The sequence below is a fragment of the Cricetulus griseus genome, chromosome 7 (genome assembly GCF_003668045.3).
Source record: "Cricetulus griseus strain 17A/GY chromosome 7, alternate assembly CriGri-PICRH-1.0, whole genome shotgun sequence".
NCBI lineage: Eukaryota > Metazoa > Chordata > Mammalia > Rodentia > Cricetidae > Cricetulus > Cricetulus griseus.
In genome coordinates, this window is record NC_048600.1 from 75,229,195 (window position 1) to 75,235,293 (window position 6,099).

Genomic DNA, 6,099 nt, shown 5'->3' on the forward strand with positions numbered 1-6,099 from the left:
GGGTATAGTATGTGCCTGCATTCATGTTTTATCTCTTCATCTCCTCTGAAACTGTGTCACTGGACTCTGCTGTCCACTCCTTCACTGCTGGAGTGGATCCAGGACCCATCCCTTCCTTACTGTCCAGCTTGCTCCCTCCCTTATCCCCTCTTACTTATTCTCCCTTCTTCCAGACTGAAACTGGTTAAGCAATGCATTGTTATGAGCCTTTCATGGTGTCCCATTGCCTTGCCTGTCATCAGGGGTCACAGGCTATCTGTGTGTGGAAAAGCAGAGATGGCTGTGGGGCAAGAGAGGACCTTGCTGAATAAAATAAGAAGGCAAGGGATATGATTTCCCAAGAGGAGTCACTTCTGTTCACAAGGATGCTGCAGAGGACAGTGAACAGTAGAGTCCCAGCCGGGAGCAGGACCACAGGGCAGCAGCACTTCCCGAATCAACACAGGGTTTTGCAAGGTTCATTTGTTCTGGGCCTGTGGGCAGGCTACCTACCTCTCTGAGTAATGGGAGTTTCTGTAGTTGTGCTCACAACCAGGTGCAAAAGACCTGGAGCTTTTGCCCATCTTGTCTACACTCTGTAAATCTCCAGGGAGAAGCCAGAGGAGAAGGGGTCTGGGAGTGGGGGAGAAGCACCACACCACATGCTGCTCCTGCTATGACCAGCAGGGGGCAGGCAACTAGACAATTTTTAATGGGAAAAGTGAGCATAAAGGGCTGTGGGTCTGTGCTCTGACATATAGTCCCACTTCATAGATGATTTTCGAAGAAATGAGATGTACACCAGCTCCAGTGGGAAACCAGCAACTGACTCCACGTCCAAAGATTTGCAGAAGCATCCTCTCACTTGTTCATAGATTATGTACATGTCATTTGGTTATTTTTAAAATATATGTAAGATGTGGTGTCCTGCCGGGTGTTGGTGGCTTAATCCCAGCACTCGAGAGGCAGAGACAGGGAGTGAGTTCCAGGATAGGCTCCAAAGCTACAGAGAAACCCTGTCTTGGAAAACCAAAAAGAAAAGAAAGAAGGAAGGAAGGAGGGAAGGAAGGAAGGAAAGAAAGAAAGAAGAAACTGGGTCTGTGGGTGTTATGTTTTGTTTTACAAACTAGACACCACACTAGATTTCAGCTCCCTAGCCATAAGCTCTGGTGGTCTGTCCCTGGGCCCTGCCTTCTGGCCCCTGCATCTGGAAGCCACAAGCCTGAGTTTTAACTGTTCTGGTCAGAGATCTGCAGGGTCTGGCGAAGCTCCTCTTCAAAAGAGGGGCCGGGAGAACCTGGACTCCTGCCCAGCTCCAGCCTGAGGCACAGTCAACTCCAGAGCTTCTTCCCTTCCTGTTTTTTTGAGAACATCATGTCTCCCCTGAATTCTGGCTCTGCTTTTTCCCATCTGTTGGCAGGAGCACTGGCTTGCATGCAATTCTTGTGGTGTGAGCATGACTGTCAGGCCAGAAATGAAGTTCTGTTCTCACCTGTACAAACTGGAGCTTTCAAAAGACACATAGCACAGAGGGTGTAGCTCATAGGAAGGGTGGGTTTAACACAAGGCCCTGCTTCCATCCCTAGCACCAAAAAGGATCAGGGGCAACACTCTCCCCAATTTGTAAAAAAAAAAAAAAAAATGTTTATTGGAGAATAACAGCATAGGATAGAAAGATTATAAATCACCTTTAATCCCACCAGCCAGAAAAAAAGACATTTTATAATGTCTTTCCAGAATTAATTAAGGATATACAAACACACATGTTGAAGTGGAGGTGATAGATGAATATTGTATTATAATCTGCTTTTAAAAAGGTTCGTTTTATTGTTAAGTGTGTGTGTGTGTGTGTGTGTGTGTGTGTGTCCACAGAGGCAAGGAGGACACCAGATCCTCTGGAACTGGAGTGACAAGCAGTTGTGGGTTGCTGAGTGTGGATGCAGGGAACTGAACTTGGGTCCTCTGTAAGAGTGTCTTTAAAGTATGTGACTAGTCTCTTAATATAATTAAGAAGGCTCCCATAATGACAACTCCAGGACTTACCTATCGTTCTATATATATTTAGAATATCCACTACTGAAAATGGAATGTGTGAGGTTCAGGGTGGGGTGTAGCTGGGTCATAGAGGGCTTGCCTGGCATGCAGAAGAGCCCAGCTTCACCCACAAGCTATGAAGGAACATTCTTATGAGAAATCTTCTGATCTTTTGTGATAATTTCCTTACAATGCCCTATTGGAAGCAGAGTCTCTTGATGAATGGCCTTTGAAACCCAGTGTCAATCATCTTATCCACCAGCAAAACCTCACTAGCAATGGGTGTCATTTACTAATTTTTTATTTACTCTTACTACAGTGTTCCCAATTATAAGTTGCTCTGACATGTATTTTTTTATTGCTTATAAAATTGAATTGTTTTTGTGTGTTTATGGGTCACTGGTTTTCCTTTTTGTGAGCGGTCCCTATCTTCACCTGATTTGAGTAGCTTGAACTTTCCCCCATCACTATAATTCTCATTTAAGAATATAATTCTTAGCTGGGCGTTGGTGGCGCACGCCTTTAATCCCAGCACTCGGGAGACAGAGGCAGGTGGATCTCTGTGAGTTCGAGACCAGCCTGGTCTACAAGAGCTAGTTCCAGGACAGCCTCCAAAGCCACGGTATGCTAGTTCCCTCCTAATTTTTTTCCCTCCACATTAAAAGGATCTTTGTTTTGTCCCAAACCAAGCGACACCTGAACTTCTGGGCTCATGCCTATCCTTCTACTCACAGCAACAAAGTGCAAAACCTAACGGCTGTGGGTAGAACATTGGGGAAGCAGACTGAGGCAGGACCCTTCAATGAAATGTCCCTCCACTGCTAACCAGGCCACTCAGGGTGCTCATGTAGGTCCTGTGGCGCTGACTAGATGGGTCACGGGTATTCAGGCAAACACTACAATGTGTGTTTGTGCGGTGTGTTCGTGGTAGAATCAGTGTTTTGTTGGGGGCAGAGGTCCTTGTGCTCACCAATAACACTAGGGAAACCAGGGATGTTAAACACACACGGTTGTCTCTTCAAAGGAGAGATGTATAACCTGTTTCCCCAGAAGGCAGGGGATGGAAGTGGTAACAGGTGTCACTGAGCTGGGAGTCTAATTGCACAGCACTGGATCCCAGAATAGATCTACCACTGCTGGGTCAGCTAGAAATCCCAGAAACTAAATAGAACAGGGGTCATGCTAGTTAACTTTGCATATAACCACCTAATGGCCAAAGGAGAGACTATTAATGATTTGTGTTTGGAAAAATATTAGACTAAGGTGGAGCTGACTGCACAGGTCAGTTTTTGGTAGTTAACATTCTGGGGAAGGAAGGCCATTTTCCTCATCAGTGTAGCCACTGGTAAGTGGCCCATGCTCCAGTCAGTAACTCCCACCATGTACACACAGGCAACTCTGATCAAACTCAGTGGTGGGTCACATACAGAAAGCCAACCAAAGAGAAGGTAGAAAACTAGGGGGGGTGGGCTTTTTGGGAGAAGGGGGACTCAGTAGGAGTGGGAGGGTGAGAGAAGGTAAGGGGGGTGAAATGACCATATATATAATATATATATATATATATATATATATATATGCATATATATGCATGAAATGGTTCAATAACAATAAAAATTTTAAGATATTCAAAATCAGAGAAAATATCATGTGTGCTACCAACATATTTGACTACACCTAACCTGCTGACCATCCCAGTTCAGCCTTGCCAGTCACATCCATGAATGCCTGCATTGGTCTATGGCTGAACAAATATGCCTCCCACCTCCACAATGGGCTAGAACAGTGGTTCTCAATATATGCGTCATAACCCCTGGGGGGGGATAAACAACCCTTTCACAGGGGTCACACATTAGATATCCTGCATATCAGATATTTACACTATGACTCATAACAGTAGCAAGATTACAGTTATGAAGTAGCAATGAAATAATTTTATGACTGGGGGGTCACCGCAACATGAGGAACTGTATTAAAGGGTCACAGTATTAGGGAGGTTGAGAACCACTGCTCTAGAACAAGCTCGGCAGAGGACTTTTGTAGCCAACATGGCTCAGTTCCAGCCACATCCTCTGTATGAGGTCACTCTCTCCAAAACCTGGTCTCTGGAGGACGGGCAGTCTCTAAGATGGACAAGGTCTGTGTTGCCCTGCCCAGCAAGCCAACAGCCCTGACAATAACAATCTATGTCCTTGCCCAGGCCACCAGAAGTGAGTTGTCATGGGGAGTTGGGGTGGTCTGCTGGTCCTTCAAGTCCTAAGAGCCTATGGCACCATAGTTTGGGGTTTATTTGGTGGGAGGTACGTCACTGCCCATGTGGCCTGGGTCACCATGAGAGGCAGAGAGCTGGGCACAGGAGCTGGCAGAGGACACTGGAGTAATGACTGCTGGGGTGGAGGAAAGGTTTGTCGAAGGGGCCTGCAGCCCTGGGGAAGCTGATTCCAAGCCAGGAGAGTAAAGGAAAGCAAGAAGGAGCTCACTGGGCCAGGTTCCTTCAAGGGCTTCTGCTGTATCCTTCCTTGCATTTGGCTCTACAAGTGTGACACGGTAGATGGAGAGAAAGACCCCCCTCCCCACCAAGGAACAAGGAAGCCACCTGAAATTGGGTTTCTACCTCCCATAGAGAGGCAGCATCAAGATGTCTGTCTGCTCAGCCTCCCAGGGCAGCAACACTCAATGTGCCTGCCCCCATGCCCACATGTATTGGTTTTGCACAGCTCTTGAGCCACAGGGGAGGCTGGGCTGGGGCAGTAACACCCCGCTCTGCAGAAGGGCAGGAGGAAGGGGGCTTCCCCAGGGTGGCAGGGTCTTTCCCAAGCAGATATTAATTGCAAATAGCTTCCTAGTCAGGAGTGGAACTTTGTGTCCACCTCTCTGAAGTGCTGGGACTGTGTCTGCTTTGGAGCTGTGCGGGTTGTGGGCATGCTGTCAGCTCTGTGAGGTCGGCTATATGTGCACCAGCCCTGTTGTTGAACATGCTGTTCTGTCAGGTATGTCGTGTGTTTCCCCCATACCCCAACCCCAGTCCTGTGGACAGAGACCAGACAGTGCAGCTCACTATACCTAGGCCCCTGCTGTCAGGTCTGAAGCTTTCCCCTGCTTCCTGCACTATGGAGTTTACTGTTTGCTTCTGCAGTGCCTAAGACAGCTCTCCCAGAATTAACTTCATGATGAAGTCAAGGCCAAGTGTCACGAGCTCCAGAGGCACCCCATTTTCTTTCATATCCTGCCAGCAGATATATGGGAATGCTTGGGGGGTGCCCTAGGGGTAGCATCAGCCAAGTTGCATGACTGTCATCCGAGTCCCCTAGACACGAGAGGACCTGGGAAACAAAGAAAGCCGGTGTCCATCCCCAACAGACACCTGCTTTCCACTTACAGGAGATCAAGTGCAGGTGGACCCTGCATACTTTATGTGGCACCTGCAGGTGACACTCTCAGAGATCTGAATTGCAGAGTGACAATTATGCTGTGATCAAATTGGCTTTCCCTTCTCTAATCCAGATTGCCTATCAAAAGAGAGAGAATCCAGGGATGGCTAGTCTTATTCAAGAATATAAAAGATTTAAAATAAGACGAAATTTCAAAAGCACCGGTAACATTTGTGTTTTTCCTGGCACAGCCTGCAGGTCTTTGTGGAGCTGTGAGGAGGGCCAGCAAGCCCTAGCTAGGCAGCACTGGGTGCTCTGCTGGCCACAGGTGGGAAGGCCCGGCCAGGCGGCCAGGGGGCCCTTCTTCCCCCTTTTCACCTGTCTCAGACTGAGAAGCATTGCACTGCAGTACACTGCTTCTCAGCAGTGAAACGGTGTGAACCAGAGCAGCAAAGCCCAGCTTGTCTGTTCACACAGCCACAGGATGGCACACGGCAGTGCTTCAAATTCTTGGTTGCTTCAGGCCTGTGATTGGTGAACAGCTCCAGGCTCAATGGAGAAACATGGCACCGCAGCCTTCAGACGCACTCACAGAACACAACGTGAAGTCTGAGATGTTTTCTTGGATAAGAATTTAAAATGAAGTGTGACAACCAGAATCGGCAATACCGTCTTTGAGGCATAAAATGAAAAATGGATTTACAGAGAAACTTTGTAA